The following is an 18,012-nucleotide window of genomic DNA, read 5'->3' on the forward strand; positions in this document are numbered from 1 at the left end:
TGTCCGAGGACCGTTGCATGAGGGGCAGGTGAGGCGGTTTGATGTCCGCCGGGGCTACGGGTTCATCTACGAGCCGGGCCTGGAGGCCGAAGTGTTTGTAGCCCGGCGGGATGTGAATGCCCACCTGCCTGAGGAGCATCCCGGCCGCAATCTGATGCCGGGTGACATCGTGCAGTACACTCGGTTCTTTGGGGAGCGGGGGTGGTTTGCGCTGGACGCTAAATTGAGGGGCAGCCCAGAGGCCCGAGCAAGCGCCGCGCCCCCTCCCTTGGAAGGAGCACTGGAACCTGAAAGTCCGGAGTAGGGCAGCGGATGCCCGTAGCACCATCCCCGTTGGGACCACCACTTTGTTTGTTGTTTGAAAGAATGAAGAAAGATGATTAACCGAAGTTTCACCTGATTTACTGTGATTTGCAACCGGCTGGAGCCGGCATCGTTGTCCCCGTGGGGACCGTTTAAAAAGTTTTGCATGGGAACTGTTACACCTCGTGGCTCTCCTGTGGCAAGGAATGAGACAGTCTCCTTGCCTGCCACGAGCGCTCCTGCTCAGCAGCGCCGAAGGTCTGCCAGAGAAACCTCCTCAGAGAGGCAGCACGAGGGTGACACCTAGTGCTACTCTTGTTGCAAGGGATGAGGCGGTCTCCCATTCCTTGCCTGCCGCAGCTCCTACTGCTCAGCAGCCTCGAAGGTCTGTGAGTTGCGCAATGTGCAGAGGTTTGCTGTTCAGGGAAGCAGTGAGACTCCCGTTATCTCTACACATTATGAGACCGAGGATCCCGCCTCTATTTCCCAGAGGCAGGAGAGTGAGCATGTGCTATGCTTGGTGGATCCTGATTCGCCCACTGACGTCACACGGCTTGATGACAAGGCTGGTGACGTGGTGAATCCTGACTGGCCAGGCTGGGATGTCGTGGATCCTGATTGGGTCAAGTCCGTCATCTCCGCCTCGCGCCCGCCCTTGGCTGGAGCTACACCTCCTTAAAAGCTCCTCCTGCCATCATGGCGGCGCGCGACCGTCCTTCTATGTTTGGATGTCTGGCAGCGTGCTGCCACGCCACTGCTCAGGCATTATCGACTTCTGTGGGCTTGGCCCTTGCTGTTTAGGCAGCACCTGGTTTGCAGGCCGTGTCCCTGCCTTGCTGCTCCGGCAGTAGCTCCTTTGACAGGCCGTGTTCCTGTTCCAGGTGAGCTCCTCGAGTCTCCACCGGACTCACCTGGTTATTGAAAGCACACGTGCGTGGGCACCTCTGTGCTACCCTCGTGCCATATTCTCGTGACTTCCACTGGCACACGTGCGTGGGCACCTCTGTGCTTCCCCGTGCAACAGGTACACCGAGCCGTGGGATCCCTGCCATACAACCCTCACGGGTTAGGGCAGACCGGTGTACATAGATCGTCTGTGACATTCCAGACGATCGCTAGCAGCAACCCGCTCACTCTTCACCCACCATAGCAGCGGTCCCTTACACCGCACAGTGGACCTTGACCGGCGGAAGCTGTCCATTCCCCATCTTGGCACGCTTCCCCGGGTCCCCCTCGTAACAGGGAACTATCGATGGACAAGCCCGTGAACTTGCAGGGCACCCACAAACGTTAAGTGGCTTGTAAATACGTTGTTTACCGTTACCGTTTTCCGCAATGCCGCCTCCAGAGAGGCAGGTTGGAGGGAGGGCCCTCAGCGGAGCAGGCTGGGGCCCAGCCACCAAAGGAACCGGTGGCTACCCTCTGGAGGGAAGGACAGATCCCGCTCGGGTACCGTGTGCTGGACTGTGGGTCAAGGGGTGCTGCCTGGGCTTTAGGGGCAGCATCAGGGCCAGGTTGCTTGGGTGGGAGAGAGCGGAAACCGTAACCGTAAACAGTTATGCAACGTTAAAGAAATGTGCCTCCCGTTTTGGGAAGAGTTATTAAAAATGTAAATATGTTATATTATTATTATGTTATCTTTTACAGAAAAATAAATCCGGTGTTGGACGGCAGCCCGCGGACGGTCTGCATTTTGCTAAGGGGGAGTGTGTCGCCCTGGGCAAGCCAGGGGACACAGGTCACACACCACCACACCCTACATCCCAGGTAGAAACATCTAAGCTAACCAAAAATCCTTGTTGCCTTCCTCCAGAGGCTGATGATTCACACCAGGGGGTGGGCCAGGCGGTTGGCTCCGCCCACCGAGGAGGACACAGCTCTGGAGGCGGGAGAAACCAGGCAGATTAGCCCAGGCAGGGCAAGAGTGAAGTCAGCTCAGGGACGAGCTTGAGAAAACAACAGAGTTGAGTCAGGAAGGAGGAAGTGGAAGGATTGGAGGAGTAGCCCAGACAGGGCTAAAGTAAAGAGCTAAGTGAAAGTGAAGGAAGAAAAGTAGTAAAGGAGGAAAGCAAGAATGGTGACAGAACAGAAAGAGTGTGCAAAGCCTGAAGAGTCCAGCTAAGTGCAGGGCAGGTCAGCAAGGTCAGCAACGGCGGTGACTGTCTGAAGGGGGACCGTTTGGAAGTTCCTGGAAGGACCCCGTAGGCTGTGTGCCCGGTGGTCTGGAGCAGTGTTCCGAAGGACAGTCAGCACCAGGGCAGGGGCCTCTCGGACCCCGGCAAGGCTTGGAGTCGCCATAATTTGCCGAATCCGTCAGTGAAGGGGACGTAGATCCCCCAACAACCAAGTCCCGATTGAAGGCAACAGCCCAGCCAGTGTGAAAGAGACACCGCCACCGCCAAGGCACCAGTTTCTTAGGGCCAGCGCCTGCGGGCAAAGAGTAGAGCTCCCCCGGTCCAGCTTGAAGCCGGGGAGCGGGTTACCGGTGGGGACCCATCGCAACCAACAAGTACACCCAGGTGCTAGGAAAAGGGACATCACCGTCATCTACCGGGAGAGCAAGTACAGCCGTCCGTGGGACCGTCTTACCAGCCGTCTGGTTTACCGTAAAAACTGTGTCAACGTCTCAGGCTGAGTGAGTACCACAGTGCCGCAAGGCACAGCGCTGCCCCCGCGTCCCTGCGCCCACCAGGCCCTGCACCTCCCAAGCCATCACCGGGCCCCGGGATCACCAACCCCTACCCACGGAGGGGCAACACAACACCTGGCTGCTCCGCATCACCATCCCCGGGATCCCCGTATTGAGCAGCGGTGGTGAAATCACCACAACCGTGGGTGGCGTCACGGACTATAAACAATCCCCACACCCAACAAACCCCTTTCACTCACGGGCGAGGAGTGCCGCTCGAGAAACCCCCGGGATCCGGCCTACAGCTCGAGCCACCACTGAGCAGTGGCCGCCGGACCCGAGCAGAAGGGGTGAGCGTAGTGTGCTGACACCCTCCTCCCCGCCCGCGACAGCTGTTGTACTTCATTAGTGCCCCACTGGTGCAAATCTATGTGCAGCACCTCTGCATGACACCCTCCTGCTCTGTTTGTAATAAGCTATAATGATAGCAAAAAATGCTGCCATTTAGTGGCATAGAAGAACTGGCTGTTGTACTCCATTAGTGCCCCACTGGTGCAAATCTATGTGCAGCACCTCTGCATGACACCCTCATGCACATTTTGCTAATTTTATAGCAAACTCAGGGAATTCCTTGCTGCATTTGATCATTCGGAGGGATAGAAAGTCAGGCTTCCTTTACTGTCCTGGTACCCACAGAACACGGCTACTGTACCCACCTGTCCACTTTTGCCACGCTATTTAATTTGCCCAAAGAGCTGACTCTTTTTCTGCCTTCCTAAAATTGTCTGTAATGCTAAGTTAGTGTTCCTTTGCTGCCAAGCAAGGTACAACACATGTGCATTCTACACTTCTTTCCATTTCTGGAATGCAAATATTAAATGCAGGTAGTCCAGCCAATCTGTGACGAAGATGCAGGTGTGGATATAATGTAGCCTGCATCCAATGTTGGTTTTCTCGATGTCTGACAGCTCAACAATACCATCTGTTTCCACTTCCAAAACAAGTGATGATCTGCCAATCACACTCCCTGTTGCGTGTAACGGGGTGGAAGTTCAGTGTGAAAAACCATGTGAGACTGCTGTCCCCACAGTCACAGAGGATGAAGAGCACGCAGATGCACTTGATGGGGCAGGTAGTGGTTGCACAGGCACGCTAGGCCGCATTGTAGCACAGTGAAATTCACATTGCGACTTATGCTTCATTTTAAGTCGTGTACAGGGTGGGCTCCCCAGTATGCAGCAAAACCAGGCAACAGGAAAAGGACTCTAGGCAGTTGGGTTGATAAATGATTGTTTATCTTTACCAAAACAAACAATAGGAACAATGCATACAATTTAAATAATTGAACAATCTATTCTGTTGCCTACTACCTGCTAATCCCTCTGCGTAGCAGTAATTGTGTGTTTGTGCGTGTGTGTGTGTGTGTGTGTGTGTGCGAACACGACTTACCAGTGGCGCATCACAAGAGCTTCCCAGTTATCTATGTAAACATAGACAAAACACATTACCCCCCCTGAATACCCTTGTTAGCTGAAGCCTCACAGATAAGGCAGATGATAACAGTGTGAATGCAAACCACACAGCTCTGCAACACAGTCATGGAAATCTTGAAAATCAACAGTCAATGCAAACATGTGTCGCTGACCCTCTATGATTTAAACTGTATGTGACAATTTGACAGTTTAGAGGCAGCAAGTCTTATTGTCTATAAATAATCGGCCTACCCAGAACAGATATGTATTTTGCTAATAAAACAAAGTGTTGCGTGCCCGCATTATTGTCTGGGCACAGCCTACCGTACCCGGGTACTGTGATGTCCAGTTGCCAGAAATACAGACTTTACGCTCCTCTCACGGTAAGCAGTATAGACAGCACCGTAAGAATGTTGGTCTGTGGCACAGGATGCTGCTCACTGGCGTTACGGTACTCCTCACCAAACTCCAAAATGACTCCCCTCACAATTGAACGAAGTGTTTCCGCGGTGGCTCCTTGCTGTAACACACACCTTTAGCTTTTCCTTCTGTTCATAGACAGCATCTCCAAGTCCACACCCAAAGAGCAATTTCTCCTCCACGTCTAAGTGTGGAGAGGCAGCTAGTGCGCATGCGTGTGCCGATTTACCCCAGCCGCAGCCTAACTACAGTGTTTCGCCTAGTGAGTATGCTCAGCCTGACTGTGCCATTGCTGAGGCTAAGTCTTCATTTCGGGATACAGAGCATGCTCCCACACTTAGTGCGAAAAGCCTCTTTGCACAGGTACTTGCATTCCGTGCCGGTTCTAAGTCCTGTTTTGTGCCTAGACGCCATGCTAAAGCTGATAGTCTTTTTTCAGAGACTGTATTTCATGCTACAGAGCATGCTCAGGCACTTACTGCTTTAGAGACTAGGTCCGGTAATGAACTCTTTGGCCCTGCCCCTGATGTGGGGGGCCCATATAGACCACAGGGCATCAGGTGTCCTGACGATGTGGCCAGGCCACTCCCAAATGGCTTGCAGAGGCCCGCCCCTATGACTTGTCACCTCATTATTGATGGTCAGACGATGACTGGTGAGGTGTTTGTACATTGTATCCATCCACAGACAGCCATTTCGGGGTATTTGCCCCTCATCAGTGTGGAGTAGGAATCTGGCTAGTGGGGGCAATGCCTAGTTTGCATACTTCCCAGGGGGCGTTGCTCTAGAATCACTGCATTGAGAAACACGTGATGGTGTCTCCGCAGTGGATATGTTGATCTCCCTAAGGTCAACAATGCTTGCTTAAGTAGTCTTTTACTAGGCATTGCCCCCACTAGCCAGATTCCTACTCCACACTGATGAGGGGCAAATACCCCGAAACGGCTGTCTGTGGATGGATACCATGTTTGGTATAGGTGGTCTCCTTGACTGGAGACTGCCCTTCCCGTGGTTGTTCCTTCCCGGTGAAAGACCTGGCTAGTTTCCTGGCAGCGTTGAGAAACACGTGATGGTGTCTCCGCGGCTTTCTTATTTGCATACTTCCCAGGGGGCGTTGCTCTAAAATCACTGCGTTGAGAAACACGTGATGGTGTCTCCGCAGTGGATATGTTGATCTCCCTAAGGTCAACAATGCTTGCTTAGGTGAGGTGTTTGTGTCGTGGCAGCCATGAGGTCATTATTGAAGTTGCGGTTCCAAATAGGACGCTAGTTATGCCACTCATGACGTGTCACTCTGCTTTTGTCTCCAGGAGGTGCATTGTGGTCCACCCTGGTTTGGGGCGGACCCAGGTTATAAAACGGGCTGGAGCCAACAAGGAGGTGCGCAGCATTCTATTATGCTCCGAAAGAGCACACCTCCATGTGTTGAACCCATTGCGGCTTTAGGCCAGAGGTAGGCAGTGATAGGGCGTCGATGCAGGCCACCACCACAGTTGGTAACGCAGAACAGTTAAGTCCAGCTCCTATCCTACCAGTCCTGCTTGTGCAGCCCAGTGGCATTAACAGGCCTGCTGCTGCTGATGCGCCTGCTGTCCACAGGTGTGGCCCCAATGCACACGGTCAGCGTACTCAATGGCCCCTGTGATGTTAACAGGGAGTTCCTGGGCTGGGTTGGCGTGTGGACCCTGTGACGGTAACAGGGCTCCCAGTCTCCAGATTCGAGTGGCGTCTAATTCGGTTCAGGCTACTATTAGTTTCATAGCCACACAGCTCTGTATCCTCCACCTAACCTTCCAGTTGCCAACCTCTCCTTTTCCATCTGGGAGCACGGTGGACACTGACTGCTGATGGGGATATATACCTTTCTCTTTCTTTTCTTATTAATTTTCGTTAAATAGCGGTAACATAGTATATACCACCTTATCAAAATCTGCCAGTCCCACCGTAACAGATGGTGTTTCTTCAGCAAATGTTACTTTTGCTTAACCACCAAACCCACGGACAAAAACTTTTTTCCCCTTTCCAACACACCTTTTCCCCTTTCCACCAGCATCTGTCCTTTTTCAACTCATTTTGTATATGACCAAAACTGCAACTCTGCAGGGACACCGTACTCAATGCCATCTTAGCACAACAGCCAGCCCTCAGTCCCTCAGATGTGGACAAGTAAAAGACCATTTCCTCCTATCTATGACAAAGCATTGAGATTCACTCTGTGCAGCACTGGTGTTTAGTGGAAAAGCATATCTAAGATTGCGTACCACCTTCTGCAGATACTCCTGTATACGTGCGTCCCTTTCTATGGCAGGAATTATTTCGCCAAATTTTGTCTTGTACCAGGGATCTAACAGTGTGGCAACCCAGTAGTTAGCATTACTTCGAATTCGTACAATCCGAGGGTCATGTTGTAGGTAGTGCAGCAAGAAGGCGCTCATGTGTCTTGTGCATCCAGGAGGACCAAGTCCTTGGTGTGTTGGTGGCAGAGAGGTGAGAATCGTGCCTCCTTCCTCTGCCCTCTCCCCCCAACCTCGCACAACCGAAATGTGAGCAAGCTCTCACTCATCTGCTGAGTCTTCCATGCCCATCGCCAGATCGTCCTCCATTTCTTCATGGGCTCCTGCACCTTCCTCAACACTTTTTGCTGATACTATGCGCCCTTGTTAATCCTTCTCCCCCACCATGACTGCCGACTAGGTGCCGCTGACCATCTGGACCTCGTAGATCTTGTTATCCCTTCCGCATATGACTCCTCCTGTACTTCCTCCCCTTCCTCTTGTCCCAACACTTGACTCCGAATAATGCTTACAGTGTGCTCCATCATGTAGATGACCAGAATTGTCACGCTGAGAATGGCATTGCCAGTGCTAAACATCTTCGTCGACATTTGTAAACTGTGTAGAAGGGTGCAAAGGTCCTTGATCTGACACCACTCCAGCAGCATGATCTGCACCACCTCTGGTTCAAGTTAGGCCAGGCTATATGTCATAACGTATTGCAGCAGGGTTCGGCGGTGCTGCCACAAATGCTGCAACATGTGCAGATTCAAATTCCTCCATGTCGGCACATTGCATTTCAGGCGTTTAACCACCAGACCTAAAGACTTCAGGAGCGACGAAAGTTGTTGAGCTGCTGTGTGCGAACGATGGAAGTGAGCACATAGCGAGCGTGCCCGCTGCACAAGGCCATGTAGGCCGGGATGGTGTTTTAAAAATTGCTGGAGAATTAGATTCAACACGTGAGCCACACAAGGCACGTGTGTCACATTGTCACGGCGAAGGGACGCACCCATGTTTGCATCATTGTCAAACCCGGCCTTCACTGTCTGCTGGTTGAGTGGAGACAACCATTGATGAAACTTGGTCTCCAGAGCTAACCGTCCACAACTTCTCAGCGGTATGACTCACATTTCCCCTACATTTCAAAGTAAACATTTGACCGCCTGATGGCCTTGAGCTCTGCTGCCAGCATAGTAAGGAGGTGTGTGGGATTCCTTGGGCGCAGTTACAAGGAAGGGTGGCCTGACCACAAAGGGTTTGGGCTGAGGTGCAGGAACAACAAGAGGTTGATAAGGCAGAAGCAGTAGAGGAACTTGTACATACAGAGGAAGGATTAAAGCACACAACTCGTGGGGACGGAAAGACTTGTACAGCAGATCCTTCTCCATCTCTCACCATAGTTACCCAGTGCCTAGTCAGCAACATGTAACTCCCCTGTCCATGCTTACTGGTCCAAGTATCTGTGGTGAAATGCACCCTGTCACACACAGAGTTTCTCGAGGAATCGGTGATGTTGTGTGCGACCTGCTGTGGTAGCGCGGGTACGCCTTTCTTGGAGAAGGAGTGGCGAATGGCCATCGGCTCTTGGGGCACTGCAATGGGCATAAGGTCTTGAAAATGCTCGGTCTCAAAGGGGTGTAAAGGCAGCCTTTCTGTAGCCAACAAGTTGCAGATGCAAAACTCAACCTCTTAGGCATGTCATGCCCTTCGAAAAGCATGTAAAACACAGCAAGGGGACTCCAACCACAGTCTCCCTCGTTGCCACTAATTGGGCCACATACACCCCACTTGACTGGCATCAGTTGACCCCATTTTCAAGACGAAAAAGATGCTTTGCATGAAGCACTCTCAAAAATACGCGTGCCTTTCACCTCCCCTGGCTGAGCCAGGGGAAGAAAAGTCCTCTGAGAGCAATGACTTGTTCATCTTGGTTCTTTTTTCAAATGCGAGGGGACTGCAACCACAGTCTCCCTCGTTTCCACTAATTGGGCCACACCCCCCCCCACTTGACTGGCATCAGTTGACCCCATTTTCAAGATGAAAAAGATGCTTTGCATGAAGCACTCTCAAAAATACGCGTGCCTTTCACCTCCCCTGGCTGAGCCAGGGGAAGAAAAGTCCTCTGAGAGCCATGACTTGTTCATCTTGGTTCTTTTTTCAAAAGCGAGGGGACTCCAACCACAGTCTCCCTTGTTTCCACTAATTGGGCCACACACCCCACTTGACTGGCATCAGTTGACCCCATTTTCAAGATGAAAAAGATGCTTTGCATGAAGCACTCTCAAAAATACGCGTGCCTTTCACCTCCCCTGGCTAAGCCAGGGGAAGAAAAGTCCTCTGAGAGCCATGACTTGTTCATCTTGGTTCTTTTTTCAAAAGCGAGGGGACTCCAACCACAGTCTCCCTCATTTCCACTAATTGGGCCACACACACCCCACTTGACTGGCATCAGTTGACCCCATTTTCAAGATGAAAAAGATGCTTTGCATGAAGCACTCTCAAAAATATGCGTGCCTTTCACCTCCCCTGGCTGAGCCAGGGGAAGAAAAGTCCTCTGAGAGCCATGACTTGTTCATCTTGGTTCTTTTTTCAAAAGCGAGGGGACTCCAATTACAGTCTCCCTCGTTTCCACTAATTGGGCCACACACACCCCACTTGACTGGCATCAGTTGACCCCATTTTCAAGATGAAAAAGATGCTTTGCATGAAGCACTCTCAAAAATACGCATGCCTTTCACCTCCCCTGGCTGAGCCAGGGGAAGAAAAGTCCTCTGAGAGCCATGACTTGTTCATCTTGGTGAACGTTAGTCTGTCCACATTGTCAGTGGACAGATGCGTGTGCTTAGCTGTCAGCACACCCCCAGCAGCACTGAGGACACGTTCCGAGAAAACGCTGGCTGCGGGACACAACAAGATCCCCAAGGCGTACGTGGTGAGCTCAGGCAATTTATCCAGATTGGAAGCCTAAAATGAGCAGGGCTCAAGTTGCACAGTAATGGCATCGACGTTCCCTTGCATATACTCATAACTGTGTCTCCTCCTCTTTTTCCTTGTCCTGCTCTTTTGTTTTCGCATGAGTATATGTCCTTGTCACTTTCCCATGTGTTTGTGTTGTGTTGTGAGTTGTTTGTCACCTTTTGGACACCTTTGAGGGTGTTTTCTAGGTGTTTTTATGTGTTTGTGATTGCCTGCCATTGTTTCCTATGCGGTTCGAGTTCGGTTCGTCGAACGTTCGCCGAACTGAACTCGAACGAGATCTCCGTTCGACGAACCGAACTCGAGCCGAACCACGGCCGGTTCGCTCATCTCTACTCCTGACTGTTATGGAAACCCATCGGCACCCCACGATCCCATCACGGGAACAGTAAATGATGCACCCCTCTGCCAGCACGTGCAAAATCCCGCTGTAAGAGATTGACAGCAGGATTTAACTAGTTAACAGTGGTCAGTGGATCTCTGATCCACCTGCAGCTCTTAGAGGCACATGTCGGCTGAATAAATCAGCTGACATGTGCAAGGAAAAGTGGGGGCTCAGCATGTGACCCTGATTTAAAGGCTGAGAGATGACCAATGCAAATACAAACACAGCACGTCATGGGTCGTTAAGGGGTTAATGGGAGCCTATCTTAAATGGTTTGCCCCATGAACAAAGTTAATTTTAATCAATAGATCTTGGAATAATAATAATTTTCACAATTGGATGTGTTTTAAAAAAAGTTCCTGTGCTGAGATAATCTTATACATGTGCCCCTGCTATGTGCTGTGTAATGGCCATGTCTGACCGTACAGGAACATGGTTTGATCATAACGCATGCATCTTCTGGGCTGGGGAAGGAGTAAAAAATTATAAAAACAATACAAACAATACAGTATGGGATTGCAAATTATTCTTTCTTTGATATAAAATATTTTTTTTAAAACAGGCAGGGAAATGTTTTACCTCACAAAAAGAATCAGCTATGATCTCATGCTGTAATATCTGCATAATCCTTTGCATCCTCCTCTGCCCAGGAGATGCGATATCTTAAGACCATGTCCCTGTACGGTCAGTCACGACCATTACACAGTAGAGACATATATATATGATTATCTCAGCACAGGAACATTATTTTTAAAATAAATCCAATAATTAATCCAATCTAAAGCCTGCTTTACACGCTGCAATGTATCTTACAATGTGTCGGCGGGGACACGTGCACATCCGGCATTGTAAGGTACATTGCAGTGTGTGACAGGTACGTGCGATTGCGATTGAACGTTAAAACAATCATCGCATACACATCGTACCTGTCTCTAGAATTGCACGTCAGATTGTTCATCGTACCCGGGGTAGCACACATCGCAGTGTGTGACACCCCGGGAACGATGAACAGATCTTACCAGCGTCCTGCGGCTCCCGGCCCACAATGCGGAAGGAAGGAGGTGGGCGGGATGTTTACGTCCCGTTCAGCTCCGTCCCTCCACTTCTCTTGGCCGGCTGCCGCGTGACGTCGATGTGACGCCGAACGTCTCTCCCACTCCAGGAAGTGGACGTTCGCCGCCCACATCGAGGTTGTATGTAAGGTAAGTACGTGTGACGGGGGGTTATTTGTTTGTGCGGCACGTTCAACAAATTGAACATGCCACACATATGATGGGAGCGTTGCAAATTGCATATGATATCGTATGCGAAATTGCAACGTGTAAAGCAGGCTTAATGATTATTAATTCAAGATCTATTTATTAAAGTCAAAATTAAAATTAATTTTGTTGCTGAGAAAACTCTCTTCAAACTTTGCTATGGAACAATGACTATAATTTCAGAGAATATGTTTCTCTTGATGGGTGGAAGTCTAAATCGATAGAGCTGTTTTCTCACATCTCAAAAAATGAATGTCTCATTCTTGAGTTTCTGCCCTTACCAATAGTTATATGGGTTTCTTTCTTCACATGGTATTTTCTTATTCAAAGGGTTATATTCTTAAAGTTGAAAAAAAGACAATTTAGTGATTCCACAGTAACTTGCGTCAAGTTTGGTTGTATAAAAACATCTAACGTCATTGTAACATGTTAGAAAAACACCCCACAGGCAACAACCTATATCAAAATCACTGTATGGCTACATCTTGATACCGGAATGGTATTTCAGGAGAATAGATTTACCTTTAGACCCCGTACTAGCCTCTCATACAGCCAGATCAGATCTCATACTTTTTGCTGACGAGGGGCAAGCATCCCGAAACACCGTATATGCAAATTAAGGTTCTGATCTGGCATAAATCTTGATCTCGATGCTGGATTGGTGTGTCAGTCTTGGCAAGGAGAATAGCTTTGCCATTAGACCCCGTCTTAGCCTCTCATACAGCCAGATCAGATCTTATACTTTGAACTGATGAGGGGCAATCACCTCAAAACGTGTCTGTAAATTGAGGTTCTAATCTGGCATAAAGGGCGCTTTACACACTACAATAAATCTTACGATGTGTCGGCGGGGTCACGTCATAAGTGACGCACATCCGGCATTGTAAGTATGATTGTAGCATATAATACCTCCGTGCAATTGCAATTGAACGAAAATCCGTTCATCGCATGCACGTCGTTCATTTCTCAAAGACTGAACGTGCGGTTGTGCAATGTTCCCGAGGCAGCACACATCGCAGTGTGTGACACCCCGGAAACATTGAACGACAGCTTACCTCCGTCGGCGGCTCCCGCCGACAATGCGGAAGGAAGAAGGTGTTTACGTCCCGCTCATCTCCGCCCCTCCGCTTCTATTGGCTGGCTGCCGCTTGACGACGCTGTGACACCGAACGTCCCTCCCACTCCAGGAAGTGGATGTTCGCTGCCTACAGCGAAGTCGTATGGACGGGTAAGTACGTGTTACAGCTTTTAATCGATTGTGCGGCACGGTCAAAAAATTGAACGTGCCACACATACGATGGGAGCGGTTTACATCGCATACGATATCGTATGCGAAATTGAAAGGTGTAAAGCAGGCTTAAGTTACAAGTCATATTAGAAGGCTCGTGAAAGGGTCACATTTGAATTTTGGGCTTGCTACTTCCAATAGGAGGCACTAGAGTTCATCTACTTCCTCTGTGAAGAGACAATTTGTATGGCTGCAAGCAGACAAATAGCACAAGCAACTCTTTGTAGAGTATAGCAAAATAATGTTTTCTCAAAGCTGATGAACTCACCCAACCCACCAAACCATGAGGATGATGTGTACAAAAGAAAAGAAAAAACTATAGCTCATATAGAAAATAGCCAGTTGTTTGGTATTGAGCTATTCCTGCACTCACTCTGCTGGGCCAAGAGAACCCAGTTGTGCGCTCTCTAATCTCATCCCTAATACACTACATACATTAACTTACTTGGTAGTTACTACTTGAGAAGTGAGGTACCTGCCAAGATTCGCACCAGCTAATTAAAAAGTTGTATGCACTGAGTATAGATGGCGTATGTGTTTTCTTCTGAACAATATTTTAATAATTCATAATATTATTTCAATCAATTTCCCAAAAATGCAGTAAACTTAGAAACTTTGTGTCCACTTCCAAAAGTTTCATATGTCAAACATGTGGGATAACTATTTTTTTATTATTGATTGTAAGGATTTGGAGCCTAAAGTTAATTAGTTCAACTCTTTCGAGCTGTCAGCAGATATAGTAAATTCATAAGACCGCAATGCTTACAATCTCATTTACTGGGATGGAGGCAGCTTGAAATTCTTGCTAGGCCACACAAAGTTAATATTCATCCTTAGCCAACAACTCCCACTTCATAGACTAGCCCCTGACCACATAATACCACACTTCTTCCTACGTTTATTTTGGCATTATTTTGAAATATTAGTAACAAAAAAGCAATTTTCTATTTGGAATGGAAAAATTGGTTTTAGAGCAGTAATGAGCCCGAGGTTGTATTTAGCAAAAATTAAATATTCTGTGCACAAAAGGACTTCCATAGAGAGTCTTAATCATTAAAAATAAAAGTGCTGGAGTACCACAATGCTGGTGAAGCTATAGTACTCCTAATCTTTTTGTTTTTAATTACTATTGTATTAACTGGTAGCATCTTCCTGCAGACCAGTAATGCGGGAAATGCTGAAGCTGATTTTTCCATATCCCAAGGCATTGAAATAAAGTTTTGTCTGGTGGAAGCACATCTCATACAGGTGAACACAGAAGAATAGCATCCAGTTTTTCTACATATGTGTAACACAAACTGAAATCAAATTACATAAGTGATGACTTATTATAGCTGACAGGCTAAGGAATCAGACATTATGAGTATAGTTGAGTGGTTCCATTGAGGTTCGGTTCACTGGCAGCAAATGAGCCTAGCTCCACAGGCTCGAACTTGACCCAAACCCCAAATCAAGTCACTGAGTAGTTTTAGTTTCCGCCCACATACAGCCAGCCATAAGCAGAATACTTCCGGGGAGGGTGGGCGGGCTTTTTCAAACTTTTTTTTGTTGCACACTACATGTGATCACGCTGTTGTTACCCACCAGTGTGCATTGTTCAAACACTGCAAGCGGCTCACCCAGGGCTGAGCACCAAGCGTACCTGAGTACAGTGTTGCTTGCGCGAGTTTTGATCGCACGTAAAGCACCTGAATCCCTAACCCGAACCTTGATTTTTAAATTTGGTGTTTGGTTTGCAAACCAAACCTCAGGTTTGCTTATCTCTAATTATGATTTGGGGCATATACCCTATCAAAACTGAACCAGTGGGAACACTTGGTTGGTTACTTAGGTGCTAAACATTAAGGGGCAAAGGAAACATGAGTAAACCCAGCTGACTTCTGAGCAATGTGACATGCCGCATGCCGTCTCATAGATCTCTAATAAATAACTAAGGAGATTAACATAGGAGAATATATAATGGAGTATATCAAAACCTGCACATCTGTACTTTAGAAGGTAATTTTTACACCTTACATAGGTGTTGGAAGAACTTTACCCTTGACACATTCATAAACAGTGGAATGCTCTTGTGTTTCTAATGGGGAAAGTAGCATTTATTGCATAAGACCAAAGACCTTAGACCAGTGATGGCGAACCTGTGGCACTCCAGCTGTTGCAAAACTTAAATTCCCATCATGTCTTCACAGCCAAAGCTTTTGCTTTGAATGGCCAGGCATGATGGGAATTGTAGTTTTGCAACAGCTGGAGTGCCACAGGTTCACCATCACTGCCTTAGATCTTTGAATTCAATTTGCCCCTTGCTGTAGGAAGAGTTGGGATGGCCGTCATACACATTAGATGGTTGGCCAATCCAACTAGGTTCAGAAGACTTTAAATTGAATTTTTCACATGATTTAACAATACAAATTGCATTATTAGAAAGATCTCTTAGATCTAAGGAGGATAGTGTACTTATTTTGAGCATTCAGTAAGAATGGATGAATAACACTTTAAGAGGTATTCAAATCTCCAAGATCCTATCCCAATACGTAGTAAGTGTAATAATATTATTACCAAAAACTTTCAAATAGAAATGTAGTATAGTTCTCCTGATTATCTATGTCATTTACCTTAGGTATCGATGCTAACGACCACTAGCAACTAATTTTCACTATATGAGAGCTCGTAAGCATAGATACTGAAGTTGCAATGCCCTGCACATGGGTTAAGGGATATAATTTAGAAAAAGAATTATACTACATTTCTAATTTATAACATTATTATGTATCGCCCCTGAGCCATCAGGAGCTACAGGACACTGCATCCTATCAAAGATGCAGTGCCTGGCCCAGAGATCCAGAAGACCACTCCCACAACACCTATTTTCTCCCCCCCCAAAACTGGTGACGGGCTAGGGTTGGACCCAATGGATGGCCACTTAGGGGTAGAACCAATCCATTCCACTACATGACGACCAGGAAGGAGGGGCCAGACAGTCAGTAAGTGGAGGTGAATGGAGGCGGTCGTAACGGTACTGACGGGGGAGTGTAGCAGTGACCTGTCTGGCTCAGGCATGTGGTTGCCGAGGGAGTACCGCGGAGTACTCTTGGAACCATAGCACCGACGGGGTGCAGAGCCCTAGGTCAGGAAAACGCTCCAGGCAGACCTGATAAAATCTGCACAGTGAGGGTACCATCCAGGACCTTACCGACCGTAAAGTCTGGGGCACAGTAGTGATGGGAGAACCTGGCAATGAGAACAGATATCTTACCCAACAGGGTTCAAGTTACCTGCCGTATGGACTAAGACTGAAAGACAATCAGGACGAGACCCCCAGACACTCCAAGCCACGGGGATCCCACTAACAAGAGACAGGTGCAGGGGAAGTAAGCCACCAGGTCACCACACCGGCACTGGAACTAAGGGGACCAGTGGTGAGGACCAACCTCCATTGGGTCGCAAGCAACATCTCTGTGAGTAAAGAACCAGTTACACTGCAATCCCTTGTGTGGCCTACCTTCTTTCCGCGCCCAAGAATTATTAATGGACATAAACAACAACCACCATCATCTATCCCCTGTCCCCTGGGGCCTGGCCCTACTTGCAGAGGGCCCCAACATCCAGGCTGCCAGTAACATCAGCCCCAGCAGTGAGAGACTGTGCAGTGGCGGCTCCATCTATATAGCCGCAATCCGCAAGTGGCGTCATGACAAAAATGTTATTAATAGTCCCTGTAAATAATCCCCTTTATAAAAACAACCCCCCAGGGTCATGGAACCGGGCGCCGGCCATTACACCCGTGACCCTTCCCAGTGAAACCAGGCCTGGGACCGAGTACCCCACAGCCCTCGGATGTGACAAGCTTTTCTTGATGTCACGAACAGGATTGAACTAGACCCGTTAACAAAGGGTGACGTGTGCCTTATGGACTGTTTCTGTGATGTGTGAAACTGTTGCCATTTTTGTGTGGAAAAACTGACTGCACCACAGCAGTGGTGAAAAATGCGCAAAAAAGAAACTCTGCTCCCTGAGAGTGACCACCATGTAAAAATGAAACTAGAACCAGGGAGACCGGAACCCTGCCACAGAATGCCCCACGCTAGGAGTAAGAGGATGTCAGCTGAAAAGGACAAAGAGAGTGAACCAGGTTGCCCAGGAACCTGGACGGCAGAGAGGCTAGAAGCGGAGGTCCAGCGGCTGTGCTGGGTGATGCGGGTGCAGCAGCTCCGGCAGATGGAGAAGTGGCGAGTGGAGATGATGGGAACAGTGGCGACTATGCAGGCCTATGAGCACCGGGCGCCACTTGCAGAGCCGCCAAGGGAGGACACAACACTAGAGCCCTCCCAGACCTCTCTGATTCAAATGTTGGCGCCCTCCAACCCGGCCGAGAAGGACCAGGCCGCACCGCCTTCCAACCCGGCCGAGAAGGACTAGGCCGCATCGCCTTCCAACCCGGTCGAGAAGGACCAGGCCGCACCGTTCATTCTGATGCTAGGCCTGGAGTGGCGAGGAGTCTGTTTAGCTGCTGTGGTTATTTTGTGCTGTTCTGTATGCAAGTACCCTGTGTGTTACCTTCTCCATTCCTTAGCTACTCCTCCCTATGCACCTTTAGTAATTTCCTGGTGTGAATTATTGATGAGGTTGAGATTTAGTTTTTACCTTGTGTTTCTTGTTTCTATTGCCGGGGTTTTTGGGATCTCTTTTCCGGTCTGTCCTCTTGGCGGTAGGTTGTGGAGGGAACTTTACCATCAGGACCAGGATAGGAGGTAGGGAGAGGTTGGGGGCCCAGACATCACTACTTTCAAGTGTAATTCTGGGTTGAGGGTAAGTACAGGGTCCCCCCTCCACTCACTCTCCCAATCCTGTCACACACGTGACAGTAAGTGACATAGCTAATCAGGAAAAATATACTCTATTTCTAGTTGGAGGTATTTGCTAATATTATTACACCTACCACATATTGGCAAAAGATCTAGAAGATAGAAATAACCCTTTAAGTTAAAATGGACATTTTATGATAAA

The 18,012-nt window shown here is 48.6% G+C and overlaps 1 protein-coding gene across 2 annotated transcripts in view; it reads right to left on the bottom strand.

Moving 5' to 3' along the window:
- Window positions 1–18,012, bottom strand: part of ANOS1 (anosmin 1) — a 356,611-nt gene that overhangs the window by 163,766 nt on the left and 174,833 nt on the right. The gene's annotated exons all lie outside the window — the stretch shown is intronic.

This window comes from Anomaloglossus baeobatrachus, chromosome 2 (genome assembly GCF_048569485.1).
Source record: "Anomaloglossus baeobatrachus isolate aAnoBae1 chromosome 2, aAnoBae1.hap1, whole genome shotgun sequence".
In the NCBI taxonomy this organism is placed as follows: Eukaryota; Metazoa; Chordata; class Amphibia; order Anura; family Aromobatidae; genus Anomaloglossus; species Anomaloglossus baeobatrachus.